At 40.7% G+C, this 15,453-nt stretch overlaps 1 protein-coding gene across 12 annotated transcripts in view; it reads left to right on the forward strand.

Moving 5' to 3' along the window:
* The first annotated feature begins 380 nt into the window (after positions 1–380).
* KIF1A (kinesin family member 1A) overlaps positions 381–15,453 on the forward strand; it is a 105,085-nt gene continuing 90,012 nt past the window's right edge. For all 12 annotated transcript variants that reach the window (XM_069975489.1, XM_069975490.1, XM_069975491.1 and 9 more), the window contains exon 1: positions 381–466. The gene's annotated coding sequence lies outside the window, so the exon portion shown is untranslated. The remainder of the gene's footprint in view (positions 467–15,453) is intronic.

The raw sequence follows: 15,453 nt of genomic DNA on the forward strand, positions 1-15,453 counted from the left end.
ACTGACTACTTCTGGAGTGCATCCCCAATCTCTTTCACATCCATCCATATATGACGGTGTCTGATGAGTCTGTGTTGGGGCCCTGTAGTATCTGCACTGACGTCACGGCTCTCTCCTCAGCACCACCAGTGGCTACAGCATTGCTCCTCCTGCTCAGTATGGCTCTCTCTCCCCACCTGCTCTCCCTCCTCCTCCTCCCTATTCAATTCTCCATCTCTGCTTCTCTATGCATTCCAGCTTCAGCAGCCTGACCATCCCTCCTCCCCCACAACACAGCTTCAACCAACCAGCACAGACAGGCAGGGCAGGGACCCGGAGGGACAAACAGGAGGTCCAGGACAGCAGCACACACATACACACTGGGAGCTGTGACACAGCAATAGAGCGTTCCCACTAGCTGTCAGTCCAGGGAAGTCTGTCTTGATGCTCTACCGCAGAGGGAAGCAGTGACAAGGAAGACAGCCAGGTACCGCCCTTCATCCCTGTGTCTTTTTCATCCTTGTCTCATACATCCTCATCCAACCTATGGTGTGCCTGATGCACTGAACTGCTATTTGTTTTCCTATGTACCGATGGATGATCCTTGTCATTTATGCTTGTCTCTCCCCGACATCATTTCTGCATCCATGATACATTTAATGTGCCTTTATGTTTCGTTTTCTTGATCCTTTCCTTTGCTCGTCTTCCATGTTGCCTGCACTTTCCTTCCTTTATATATACCCAACACACTATGCCTCCATTCTGTTTCTAAGATCTTCCCCACCATCTTTCAATGCTATGTCCTTATTTTTCTTCTTCCATTGCCTTCCCTTCCTCCTTCTTCCTTGCTCTGTCTCCCTCCCTTCTCTCATTCCCATGGGACATTCCTGCACCAGGCATTTAACCCATTCATTACTGCAAGGGCCCTTGGTGCATCACTTTCTACCTATCAATCCGCTATCGCTTCTTGTCTATGATGTCTGACCAAATGTTATAGGGACACCTTGATGAATGATTGCCATTATTATAGGTGATGGATCATAAATGGGTCTTTGTAGGTCAAGTACAGATACTGTCGGTGGGCAATTGTCTATGTGGCTTCGCTTGATACATTTCTCACCAGTCATCTATTGCTATTTGTATTTCTCTTTTATATGTATCTAATACAATATCCAGTACATCATTAATGCATTATGTAATATATTTCCAAAGCACAACATGAAAACAAAAGACTGATATTGTTTATATAGGAACCTATGGTTTCTTGTCAATATCATGTATGTTTATATGACGGCTGTTCTGTTATTATATGATGATCATTGAATGAAGAGCTTGCCTTTGTGTCTGTTGTGGTTTTTATGTGACGTATGTATCCTGTTGAACAGCTGATGATACCACCTTATTTTTCTTGGTCCCCACCCGCCATTTTTTGCTGAGCTCAGGCTTGTAACAATACAGAGCGGCGTCACACCTGGGCCGACATTGTGATTGGGATGAATATACACTATCCATGGTTGGGTGGGTCAAGGTGGGGTAGTAACCACCCTCCTGGGGTATGACACTGCAAACTCTGGTGATCAGCCCGCCCATTGCGCTTGCTTCGCTTTTCTGGCAGATAATGTGTTTACAGACGGTACGGGGAGAGGTTCCGGGATAAATTATATGTGGATCTTTGGCAGAGCGATGATGGCTGAACGGTTCAGCAGGGAGCTGCACAATGAATCAAATCCTAACAGGATAGGAATTGCTACAGCTATGCTTTGCTTCTGGGTCTACATGACTGGTGCAATCACCTGTAATGTTGTGCCAGTGATATTGATCTCGGTTAGCCACTATATTGGAAATGATAGATGGTGAAATAGTCTGCAGATATGACTGGGCCTGAAAATGATATACCGACACAGCATGAGGCAAAGCTATTGGGTTTTGCTGCTATTTTTGTTTTATTATTGTAAATGTTATCATTTTATTCAGTTAAAAAAATTAAGACAAATCATGAGATGTTACAGCTTGAAATATACTTGGATGACTGAGCTTTGGCAACTGAAATCATTTTAAGATCCCTAATAGATAAACTAACATTGGCCTCTGAAACACATTGGTGTCAGAACTCAAAGTCATCATAGGTTTGTGCTAAATCATTACCTTCCTGGGTAAAACTAATACTGGAAGAGCCTATGTGACATGGCTGGACGGTGAATGTAACTTTAGCAATCAGGGAGCTACTGCTAAGGCAAATGGAATCATGGGGGACCTCAAAAGAAGCAAAGATGCCCACAGGGGACAGATTGTTCTTTCCTTAGATTGCACATGGAATATTATGTATATTTTTACCACTTGTTGAGGGCCACCATGGAAATTGAGGGAATAGGTGGTTGCAATAACAAAACGCCAGACTTGGGGTCATTCAGCTTGTTACAGAACAGTTAATGACAATCCAATCAGGGGCGTAACTGGAAAGGGCTGGGCCCCATAGCAAACTTTTCCTCTGCCGCATCCCATTGTAGGTAATCGCGATGTGTGTTAGCCCTCTTCTCTCCTGGTTTTCCCCCCAGTAGATAGTGCCCCTATAGTAGGCATCTTTCCTAGTGTCCCCCCTGTACATAGTGCCCCCCAAAATAGACATCTCCCCCATTATTCTCCCATGGTAGGAGTCTCCCTTGGTAGTATGATGACAGCACAAGAGGCCCATTGCATTGCAGGGATGGGCCCCCCTGATGTAGTGGGCCCCACAGCGGCCGCTATGGCTTCTACAGTGGTACTTACGCCCCTGAATTCAAAGTTCAAATATATCATTGGTCAGTACAGAGACCTGTCTGGAAGGTTTTACCATCATCATGATTATTTACTGTAAACAAGGAAAATATGGAAATTTCTGCCAAAAGATGTAGTGATGGTTAAAGGGGTATTGCAGATGTAACAAAACATAAACATACTCCCCCTGTAATGTCTTCTGGCTTCTCGCTCTTCTTCCTGTGTCTTAGGAAGTAGCAGCCCACTCAGCCAATATCTGGCTATAGAAATATGCAGAAATGGCATTGTCCTGTTTCAGTCAGTGATTGGGTGAGTGGGCTGTCCCTGTCTGATGAGTCGGTCTCAGAAATAGGAAGAAAAGTGACAAGCTGGGAGCTGGAAGACATCACAGGGGAACCATTTTTATAGTTACCGCAGTACAATAAAAGAAAAGTATACGTCCAGAATTTCTTGAAAGTGATCAGTTGAGCGATGAGTACATCCTAAGGCTATGTTCACACAACATCAAAATTATAGAAAAGACAGCCAATTTTGATATTAAAAAAAAGTCAGTTTTTTCCACAATTTAACTGACTGCAATGGCGATGCATTTAAGTCAATGGGAAGATGGACTTCCAATGCAAACAGTGTATTGAATAACTGACGTTTTTACCACGGACGTCAAAATAATGAATAATGCATAATGATCATTATTTTTGAACATCTTTTGCAAACAGCGGACGTTTTTTATTAGTAGTTCACACACAGTTGTTCTTTTGTCACTGTTCTTTCTCCGTTTTTACTATTAAATTCAATGGACTTTTCAATTAAGCCACACCCAAAGGGCAATTCATAACCCAAACTAGAATAATGTGCAAACACCAGTCATTGCAGTCAAGTGGAGGCCAGGCTGCTAAATGACGTCCGTCATTTTAGACTCACAATAAGGGACGTCATTTTAAAGGGAGCTGAAAAAAAACGTTGTGTGAACATAGGCTAATAGGTCTAAAAATCTTAGACAGGCAGGGGGTACGCAAGCATAATACAGAAAGCATTTTTACCCAGCCTCGTGCCAACAGAGCACTGACCGATTCCGCCAGTGTTCTGCAGCTTCTCCAGCTGCAATGATACATTCCCCTCTGATAAACTGCCCGTTCGGCCTATCAGTGACTGTGGTAGGATACCGCTGCACTCTATGACTAGCTGAGCGGGCAATCCCTCAGCCAGGCGGTGATAGTGCAGCTGGAGGAGCGAGGTATGTGACGTACCCAATTGCTGACCAAGAAGGACATCTGGCGACTGACAGCAGTGAGTGGGAGTGGTGCGACGGGGGCACAGGCATGGGTAAGTATACTTTATTTATGTTCCCACACACCCCTGCCTGCCTGAGATTTTTAACTTTGGTGGAAGTGTTCTTTAAATGTAGCTATATATATATATTACTGTATATAAAAGTTGGCCAAGATAGTTACCCCAGATAGTTGGGGAAATTTGTTGAATTTAAAAATGTCCCATACTTTGTTCCCATATTTTATAACTTCTGACAGCTATCTGCCCATGTCTGCAGCTCTGAGCATGGTATAGAGCTGACAGGTTCCATTTAAAAGACTTGTCCACTCTTACACATTGACGTCATAGTGGGAAACTCTGTGTTTGCTACAGCTGCTATATTAGTAGGATCATGGATACCACTGCTGTCTATTCACTCAGTTTTTAAAGCTAAGTAGGGGTTTGATGATATTCATAGCTTGATATTGTACCTCTTAATGCATTACTAAATAGAGAGCAGGTATTGACAATGAATATATACTAGCGTGTATATTTTATCTTTATTCATATTGTCATTAACAAGGTCATGTGAGGCCTATTGCCCCCATACCTGTTACCCATACTGTCTACCTTACATGTAAGCACTGTATATTCCTTGGTTTGTTACTACAATACAGTAGTTCTTAAATATGAATATATATACTTCCTTGTAGAGTAGATTTGGCAGTATATAGGGCACTATTTCAGAAACATTCAAAATAATAGCAGTACCATGACTTTTTGCTTTTTGGGGTATGTACCCTAAGTAGATTTTCCAACATATTATATATTAAAGTTTAAGACATAGCTGTTTAATCTGGTAATTTTGAGAATAAACTGGACTACTATTTTCTGACCATTACACAACTTGGATATGACAACTTGGATAAGTCTCCCATAGATTGAACACACGGAAAAGGTATTCTGCTCCCTCTTATCTCTATAGCATTCCCTCAAAAATAGCAGAAGTATAGAGGATATTATAGAGCAATACTGAGCAGTGTGTGCTCATGTAGTCTTTACAGTAGCTCTGCCTCTGCTTCTCTTCAGCCACCCCCGCCCTTTCCATAGACTATGGACAACAAGTGACCTAATCCCTCAGTGAACTGATACCCTCCAGTTTTTTTTTAGAATGAATGATGAAATTGGGGGGTGGAGGAAAGAAACAAGCCTCATAAGAAGAAAAGATGCATCTTTCTCTTCAAAAATATATATTATGTTTCTCATATTTGCTTAAAGTATTTTTTTTATTATTTATGCAAAGCTGGTTGAAAGGACAGCGACCATTTATATACTAAGATCTGAATTTCCTCTAAATGTCGTTCCCTTATCACATGTTCTTTTCTGTTCATGTGGCCATAAACATCATGTGGATGACGGCTATCAGTTCTGATGCCTCCATTAATAGACATACTTGGCATTAGAGCAATAGAGAAGGCAGCATGGAGAAATAAGTGGCTGCCATCCACCTCTTTGGAGAAACTAGAATGGATAGGAAAATTACATCCTGTCGGATCTGTGTTCCTCCCAGTGGCCAAGGGTCTGCCAAGCCTTAAAAATGTTAGATTCTCTATGGCCATATTTACTCTCAGATGGTAGTGCATTTCTGTCTGCTGGAGTACAGCACTCTGACTTATATATTTGTCTTTTGTTTGCTTATATTAAAGTCTTTGAAGTTCCTGCATCACTTGGTGTTACATATGAAAAGCCATTGCTAAAATGGTATGTATCAAAAGAAATGTATGATTCTGTGCAGGTAATGACACTGGATATGGAGACTACAAAAACATCTTTATGTTGAACAACCCATGCAATAATGCACAATACGCTCAGCTGTCCTTTGTGAATGGAGAACCTTAAGCAGGGATTGTTTAATATATGTACTATAAGTATACCCATGAAGGCAGACTTTCACTGCTAATGCAGCAATAAGTGTAGGTGATATCAAATGCAAGGTATATGTTTTCTATAGATGTGTCCAGGTATTAAAAATTCAAATATCTAATATTCACCAATGGATCTTTGTCAGCTCTGCAAATTTGGCCTAAATTAGAGTGCATACAATAAGTGGAACCATATTTGCTTACATGCTCCCGGCAGTGACTATAAGAAGGTTCTAGTTTGATAGGTAATGGCTAGGGATGTTTACATAAGGACCCAGATTGTATATTGCCTAAAAGGCAGAGTTTGGGTCCATATTTTTTTATTGAGAAAGCTGCAAAGTTTGGTGCAAGTTTTAAGCACTTTTTTGACACTTCTCTTTTTTTACAGAAGAGGCCTGATCTTACTAAAATGGGTAGGTTTTAGTAAATCTGGGCCATGGTTATGGGTATGGTTAGTAATAACAAACCGACAAACTACTTACCCATGAGCAGTATTAAATCTATTGCTTGTCATACCACGGGTGTTGCTATTGGTGACACCCCTCGCAAAAGCCTGTACTTATTGTAAGTCAGTGGTGATGTAATATAGTGATAAAGTTTCACCACTAGATGTCGCTATTATAGATATATGCACTTAATCTGTTGACACTATACAAATAAAATTATTATTATTATTATTATTATTATTAATAGCTGCACGGCTGAAATATGGAAAGGGATCTGTGGATCTGTGAACCTATGGGAGTATCTTCTTCTTTTGTCCTATCATCTCTCACTTTACTTCTTCTTATGCACTCTTCACCAACTAACAGCACATTTTAGATATGCTGGAGATAGGAAGTCACATGGGTAGAGGAAGTGTAGAGTAGTCTTAGTCAAGTTCCTGTATGATGAGGAAGTAAGACAAGACGCATCTAACAGTTTCTTCTCAAGCACTTTACAAAACACTATGCAGTGTTAAACCCCTCACAGGGGAGGACACGTCAGAGATAATCTAAACCCACGCCGTGGACTAGGAGAGTCACAGTGCAGGACGGTATCCACAGACAGAAAACAAGCTAGGAACTGATCCGGTCAGAGCAAAGTTGCTAAAGCCTACGAACTCTATATCGCAGCACGGTTGTCAGCAGTGAAACCTCAGTATTCCGCTCATCCCAGGTAACAGTCTGGGGCTTGTGTCACCCTCATAGGACGGGACACCCGACACTGGTGGGCATAAAGCGGTGCGAAGACCCAAAGGTCAAAAGACGGGCACATCATTCCCCTTTCTGTGGGTGGCGGTACCAATAGTCTGGGAGGGTCACTACACCACTCCGGCCCACCGTAATAACAGTCCAAGGGACCCCTCAGCAGCCCAGCAGGTCACTGACCACAGGGGAACAAGGTACAACCGGCCCTTTAAACTAAAAGCAGGTGTGCCACCATACCTCTGTGCCCAACCAACATTGGCATCACAACATAACATCACTAGGCCAACCACCACCACAGAGGAGTCACACTCTACCATCTAGCAAGTGAACGGCCGTACCTCCGCCATAGCACCGTGGGGGCTCACCACAGAACACTACCATAAAACATTGCCATGACGCAGAGCTGCATCCATCGCACAGTGGTGACCTATGGGACCCAATATGATCCATTGCATTCTGCTGCAGTGTCTGTTTTGATGATGTTGTAAGTTGACTAAACCTGCTTTGGCCACTTAGATAGTACAGTTGAAAAAAGACCATCAAGTTCAACCAAGGAGAGGATGGATCCTTCAGAAATAATGCCTTACACTACACTGTGCTACAACTAAAGCCCCGGGCCAGTCATTGGGCAAATGAGCATTTCTAGGAACACTCCTTCCTGCTATAAAAGGACCAGCAATCCATCCTGATTGGATTTTTTATTTGGCCTGCATGAAAGGGTGAGGTGGATGAATACACTAATTAAAATTGCTTTATTATATACAAAAATTATTATTGGTCTTAAAAGTGAGAACCCGTAGCAAAAACTTTGCTTTACATTTGAAAAAGAAAAAAAACTGCTTTCCATTTAATCAAGTAAATGAAGCATTTATTATGTTCACTCTCGAATCAGGTAAATGAGTCAAAAAGGCAATAAAAATGCAAAGCAATACACTTGGGCCACTGAGCACAAAGGCTGTGTACCGGATAAATTACATAATGACTCACACTTCAAAGGGAGCTGCACGCAATATAAGAAAACAGGTTGACACACAGATTGTTGGGAATATGGTACTTGGGAATTTAAGTGTAGATAAAAGATATTGATAGATGTGCTACCAAAGAGGCATATAAAACCCCATAACCACCAATAAGGCTCCAAGGTGACAAAATAATCATGTGCTTCTTAATAGAAAAAATATGTGATGTTTAACTTAGCAGCAAAGAGAGGATGGCATTAACCAAAGGCCTGTAGAAGGTTATGGCTGCTACTGCTGTCGCTTCCACCATCTCATGGGCATTTTTTACTTTACTGATGTACTGTATGGTTTTTGTGTTTTTTTTCCTTACACATTGTAAGAAAAGTTTTTCAAGATAAACCCTAGTCATTCCTAGCCTCTTAAGGAGCTTTTTAAAAAAAAAAAAAAAAAATCAAGCAAGACACTCTAGTATTTAATCATATAATCCTACTCCTATATTTTATCTCTACTCTCTCTTGCACACCATTAAATTATACATATTCTTCATTTATTGTCTATCTATACGATTTTTAAGTCCCTTATAATTCCATCTACATAAGACAAGATCATTCAAGACTCCAATAGCACATGGGTTAAATGGACGGCACCGTCAGAAATGTGACCTGTACTGTAACATCTGGCCCAGCCATGCATTGGATGGTGTAATATGAAAGCCGCAGCTGCAGTTTCATTGATTACTTCCTAGGGTTTAAGTTACTTGAGGTTACTCAGTAAACCTTGCTGTGTCCTTTCAGAGGTGAAATCTAGACGGTTCCTTCTTGTAAATGGAAAGGAATCAATATTGCAAACAGACTCCCTATATGTTCAAAGTATACTGTGACCTTTGGTAAACCTACATATCTATATTAGTAAACTGCATAAATAACAAACTTCTAATGTATTTCTTTAGATCTTTAGATTAGATTTAGATTAGATTAGATTAAATCTTTAGATTTAATAATGACGAGGAATAATATTACAGATTAAGACCCCGTTCACACTACGGAATCAGCGTGCAGATTCAGTACGGAAACCCCACGCGCAGACTCGACGCCAAATCCTGCCGTAAAGAATTGACATGTCGATTCTTTGAGCAGAGAGGCACGGAGCGCGGAGGCGCTCCCATTCAGAGAGATTGAAGGCAGGATTTGGCACCAATTCCGTAGTGTGAGCAAGGCCTAAACCTGTGGTGCTTTGTGGTCCAAAATTAGCTATATGGACCTAATGGACCTTGTTTTCAGTAATATTGTTGTAGCACAAAGTTTGTTAGCATTATGATCTCTACATAGTCTGAGAAAGTCCTAGCCATATCTTTTATCGCCAATATAATCTATATCTTTGAAAGAGAGCTGACCCATAATAAGTGCAAATTCCTACCCAGAATAATTCAACTCTAATTCAACTGGAGTCGTAATTGAGCAATTTGAGTTACAATGGCATATATACAGTGAATGGACACTTTATTAGAGACACCTAAACCATCACGATTGAAGCTTCCCTGTATGGAACATGACCGAAATTAACTAAATCAAGACCGGTTTCTGTGTATGTGTTTCAGTGTTATTCCACATTACAATGGAAAAAACAAGCAACTTCGAGCAAAGCTTAGAACTATGTGCTGATTGGGCCCAGGAAACTGTCAACATTATGGGTTTTCTCTTGCAGCAGTGTTAAAAATATACCAAGATTGGTGGGAGCGAGGAAAAACATCCAGCAAAATGGGATTCTGTGGATGTAAATAACATTGGATAGATAGGGTCAGAGGAGGATGTCAAGAATTATTCTGATTGGGCAGTCAGCATAGTCAAACAAATTACAGCCGAATACAACGGATGGTGGATGTGCTATAAATGTGCTATAAATAGAGATGGGTTCGGGTTTGAGTCGATCCAACCGGAACGTTCGGCATTTGATTAGCTGGGGCTGCTGAACTTGGATAAAGCTCTAAGGTTGTCTGGAAAACATGGATACAGCCAATGACTATATCCATGTTTTTCACATAGCCTTAGGGCTTTATCCAACTTCAGCAGCCCCCGCCAATCAAATGCCGAACGTTCGGGTTCGGATCGACTCGAGCATGCTCCAGGTTCGCTCATCTCTAGCTATAAAAGCAGAAGACCACTGGAAAGACTCCAGTTAGAAAAAGAGCAGAAAAGCTGGATCACCAGAAAAATATGAATCAAGATTTTTGTGGCACTATGCTAAGGGGATGGTCAGGATATGGCACGGGAAGCATGAGGCTAGGTTCACACGTGGTATTTTGGGCCTTCTTTAGGTCAGTAGTTTTACCAACACCAGCAGCTAAACTGACAGTGATAAAAACTAGAAATGAAAAGATTTCAACCATTTTCTGTGTTTTGGACCCACTCCTGGTTTTGGTACAAATACAAAAATAATGATCAAAATATGTTCAAATATACTATGTCAGCTGTGAACAGTTCAGGCTGGTGGAGGGTGTAAGGGCCCATTGACACTACGGACTCAGCGCTGAATCCAGCCTTCTATCTGTTTGAATGTTAGGGCTTGCACGCCTCTGCTTTCCACGCCTCTCCGCTAAAAGAATTTACAGAATTTCCATATTGTGAACGGGCCCTAATGGTGAGGGGAATGTTTTATTGGCACATCCTGGGTCTTCTGATACCTGTTGAAGGATGTTTGGACAATAGGGCTTAAACACTGTAGCCCTGATAAATATACTGTTAGTGTATACAATTAATCTTGTGTTACAAAAGTATATCCATAGATAAAGATGAGCAGATTTCATGAGCAGATTAATTTAGAGAGGTTTTGTTTAAAGGAGAAGTCCGGCGAAACTTTTTATTAAAAAAAATGTGTTGCCCCCTAAAAGTTATATAAATCACCAATATACACTTATTACGGGAAATGCTTATAAACTGCTTTTTTCCCTGCACTTACTACTGCATCAAGGCTTCACTTCCTGGATAAAATGGTGATGTCACGACCCGACTCCCAGAGCTGTGCGGGCTGTGGCTGCTGGAGAGGATAATGGCAGGGGGGTGGTCAGTGTCCCTCCAGTGCCCTGTGTCCCTCAGTGTCCCCCTGCCATCATCCTCTCCAGCAGCCACAGCCCGCACAGATCTGGAAGGCGGGTCGTGACATCACCATTTTATCCAGGAAGTGAAGCCTTGATAAAGCAGTAAGTGCAGGGAAAAAGCAGTTTATAAGCATTTCCTGTGATAAGTGTATATTGATGATTTGTATAACTTTTGGGGGGCAATACAATACTTTAATAAAAATTTTCGCTGGACTTATCCTTTAAGGTGAGCGGTAAAAATTTGTTTCATATTCAGGCTATGTTTATATTATGTAGAAACAACTGTCATATTGTTATGAAATATGGCTATTGTTTTTACACAGTGTGAACATAGCCTCAAGGTCATTCAGATTTGGCCCTATACTTCCTTAGCTAGACCACAGAAGAATTCCTGCTCTCCATATAGTTTCTATGGTGCGGTGCCTTTACTAGAATACTATGGAAACTATATACTGAAGAAGAGGCTGTATTTGTTATCTAGTGCCTAACAGAAGAGGGATAGTCTTATACAGCGAGTATATCCAAAACTCTATTCTAACTGGAAAAGTTGGGGGTCATCACATATGCCGGAAAATATCGAATCTGTAACACACATATATTTGTATATAGAAACTGCATAAACAAGAAACCGCCAAAATATTTTCCTACATGTGAGTTTTAGAAGCACATGTGATGATATATAGAGTAAGCTTAAGATACTGTGATATATACTGGGTATATGTTCCCAGACAGACCACCAATAGTGAGGATTGTTTGTTCCCTGTAAAAGGGCCAGTGATCAGCCAATGTACTAAATAATGCTCGTTCATTGGTTGATCACATCTTTTATACAGACCCCAAAATTTTTTATATTAACCACACATTGTATAAACGATGACAATAAAAAGCTACATGAACATATGTACTTGTGGAATGGATTTCTAACATAGGAGGTTCTACAATTGGAAACTTTAAAATGTTCCCGTCATGGATAGGACTGGTCTATAGTTGTACAGGAGGTTTCATGTTCTTCTGCACTCTGCAGCTGCAGAGTGCATGTGGGTGTTTATTTACGCAGTGTGTACGGTATAGGCACCTGCATGATACTCCGGCTGGGTCTGCATTGTGCGAGAGCGCAGTCACCACTACCAGTAACATTCTCATCCGCCATCTGTAACATCAGAGGTTTATTAGCCAAATCACACATGTAATAACAAGCAGCTGTTGCATATGACTGGTGGACGTCATCCTTTGACCTCATTCACAAATCTCTCATGGTAGGTACAGCTGTAATGGCCGACTATAGCTTCATCATTCATTTAGTGCTATGTAATACATGCAGATCATGTCACACCCTGTCACCAGCCTGTATTACATCATGCCAGTATTAACCCTTACTTGTAGTTTAGCATTCTAACAGTGGCAATAATCATTAAATAGCTGCAGTTAGTGATTAGCTGAGAGGCCATTACTGCTGTATGGTGTATGGCAGGAGATGCAGGGGACAGAGGGAGCTCCAGAGGATTAAGGTTCCGCAGAACAATATCTATGAAATGTGGTGTAGTATTGGGCACTACTGTACAATAAAGATATAATCATAATAGACATATACATGGCCAAGCTGGCAACCAGTGTTCATGGAATGAATATACTGTAGTATATAGAAAGATTAAAAAAATTGGTCTGGGTGTATGTATTTTTTTTTATAGTACTTTTAGCCAAAACCAGGAGCGAAACCAACACAGATAAACATTATAATGAAATGATTTTAACCTTTCTCTGTGTTTTAGATTCACTCCTGGTCTTGGCTAAAAATAAGCTCCACGATGAGGAACCACAATACTACACATGACCCCAGCTTTGGGGTTATTTATTTGGGGAAGACAACAGTTTAGGGGTGATTGAATAACTACTGTATATGTAAGGGTATGTTCTCACAGGATAAAAATGCTGATAATTTTCCAAAGCAGAGATTCCACAGCATGCGGTTTCCCTTAGGGTACATGCACACTACGGAATGGCGGCGAAAAACCTGTCGCGCATTCCACAGCTCGCACCCGCTCGCGGACCATGGTGCGTGCGTCTCCGCCCATGTCATAGACATCATTTTATGCACGGGCGGATTCCGTTGTCCATCCAAAGAATGAATAGGTTAATTCTTTTGACGGAAGATGGAATCCACCCGTGCATAGACTGGAATCTATGACATGGGCGGAGACGCGCGCACCATGGTCCGCGAGCGGGTGTGAGCTGTGGAATGCGCGACAGGTTTTCCGTCGCCATTCCGTAGTGTGCACGTACCCTTAGAGCATAAAACATTTGGTTTGGATTTGCCACGTAAGATTTTGAGTATATTAATAGCTTAAAATTGGAAAAAAGAAACACTATAGGGGATAGCTATCATGGTGTGTGCCTGGTGCAAAAATTTGTAACATGTTATGGTTACTAGTTTTCTGGAGAAGGGTTGTTGATTTCTGTTTTCTAAGATGCTGAAAATGGGCTTCTGCCTAATGTGGGTATTGCCTTGTTCTCTACACTGCAGAAGCATGTACTGAACTGTATAAGCTTTAACTAGAGATGAGTGCAACTCGCCCCATAGGCTGTATCTATGTTTTCCCAGTCCTACTTGGGCTGCATCCAACTTCTTCAGCCACCGGTAATAAAATGTTGCATACTTGAGTTGCTCTCATCTGTAGCTTTAGCTTACCATTCTACCATGATATATGCTGAAATATGACAGATTTGAGGTATTAATTTTCCCATGATTTTTTTCTTTATATACATTCTAAAAATATCACTTCACACAACTCCAGTGAGTACGGCAGTAAAGCATCAAGTTTATATAGTAGTGCACAGTATTAAGCTGTCTATTGACCCATCTTCTATATGGTTTATTTAAAGAGCTTAGTCCTAGCTATGTTTGCCTCTCTATATCCGTAGTTAAGTAAATACCTTATATCACTTATCTTCCCTTCCCACATGATTTTCTAGCCTCTCGAGTTCATCTGGCACCCATTTGATTTGTGAGTGTCTTTGTCATACCTGTTACTTATGGTCTATGGCTTGTAATGATTGCAGATCAATTTGTGCAGCTATATTGGAAAAGCTGACAGCTTTGTGGAGCCATTTTATTTTACTGTAGATGGTGCTGACTGATGTCTTTTGTGTGCGTGACGTATACCATCCCAGGGCGAGCATTTATTATAAAAACATGACGCATCCCGCTTCGGCAGCACAACAGCAGTCAAGGCTCGTACTTCACAATGGAGTCTAGAAAGATGAAATGGAAAGATTGAAGTGGAATTTCTGTATTCTTCTATAATATTGTGGGCTAAGTAAGAGCATGGTGCGGGGATGCTAAAATTTCAAGTTCTCTTTGGAGAAATGATGTTAATATAATGAAGGAGATAGGCTATATATATATATATATATATATATATATATACACACAGTATATATATATATATATATATATATATATATATATATATATATATATATACAGATTTAGCAAGTCCCAGAACAGATGGACTGGTTGATAAAAATATTTTCCTTTCAAATCAACTGGTTTCAGAAAGTTATATACTGTAGATTTGCAATTTACTCCTATTTGAAAATCTCAATTCTTCCCATAGTTATCAGCTGCTGTATGTCCTGTAGGAAATGCTGTTCTCTTTCCAGTCTGACACAGTGCTCTCTGCTGACATCTTTGTCCGAGACAGGAATTGTCCAGATCAGGAGAGGTTTTCTATGGGGATTTGCTGCTGCTCTGGACAGTTCCTGTCTCAGCAAGAGATGTCAGCAGAGAGCACTGTGTCATACTGAAAAGAAAACAACATTTCCTGCAGGATATACACCAGCTGATAAGTATGGGAAGATTTAAGATTTTTAAATAGAAGTAAATTACAAATCTATATAACATTCTGAAACCAATTGAGTTGAAAGAAAAAGATTTTCACTGGATAACCCCTTTAAGTTAGAACAACCAAGGCTACCGGCTGATCAGGGGCATAGTAAAAAAAAAAAGTATTTATAATGTATTCATGCAAAGTGGCGATAGTTTCAAGTTGCGAATGTCAAACAGCAAAAAAAAAAGAAAGAAAAAAAAAAAATAGTGTTGTTCAGTCACCAAAAAGATTGAGATCAACTCTCTGGAATCAATGAGACATAGAGGAAAGACAGATGAGGGCTGAGATCATTTGTGTGATTGACCATCGATGTGAATAATTCTGAGCGCATTTCTGACTCACTACCTGGTAAACATCTGATGCATGCTACATTGGGAAACTGAAGGAGGAGGAAGAGGAAGTTCAGCACTGGGCACATGG

The sequence above is a fragment of the Dendropsophus ebraccatus genome, chromosome 6, assembly GCF_027789765.1.
Source record: "Dendropsophus ebraccatus isolate aDenEbr1 chromosome 6, aDenEbr1.pat, whole genome shotgun sequence".
NCBI classification, from domain to species: Eukaryota; Metazoa; Chordata; class Amphibia; order Anura; family Hylidae; genus Dendropsophus; species Dendropsophus ebraccatus.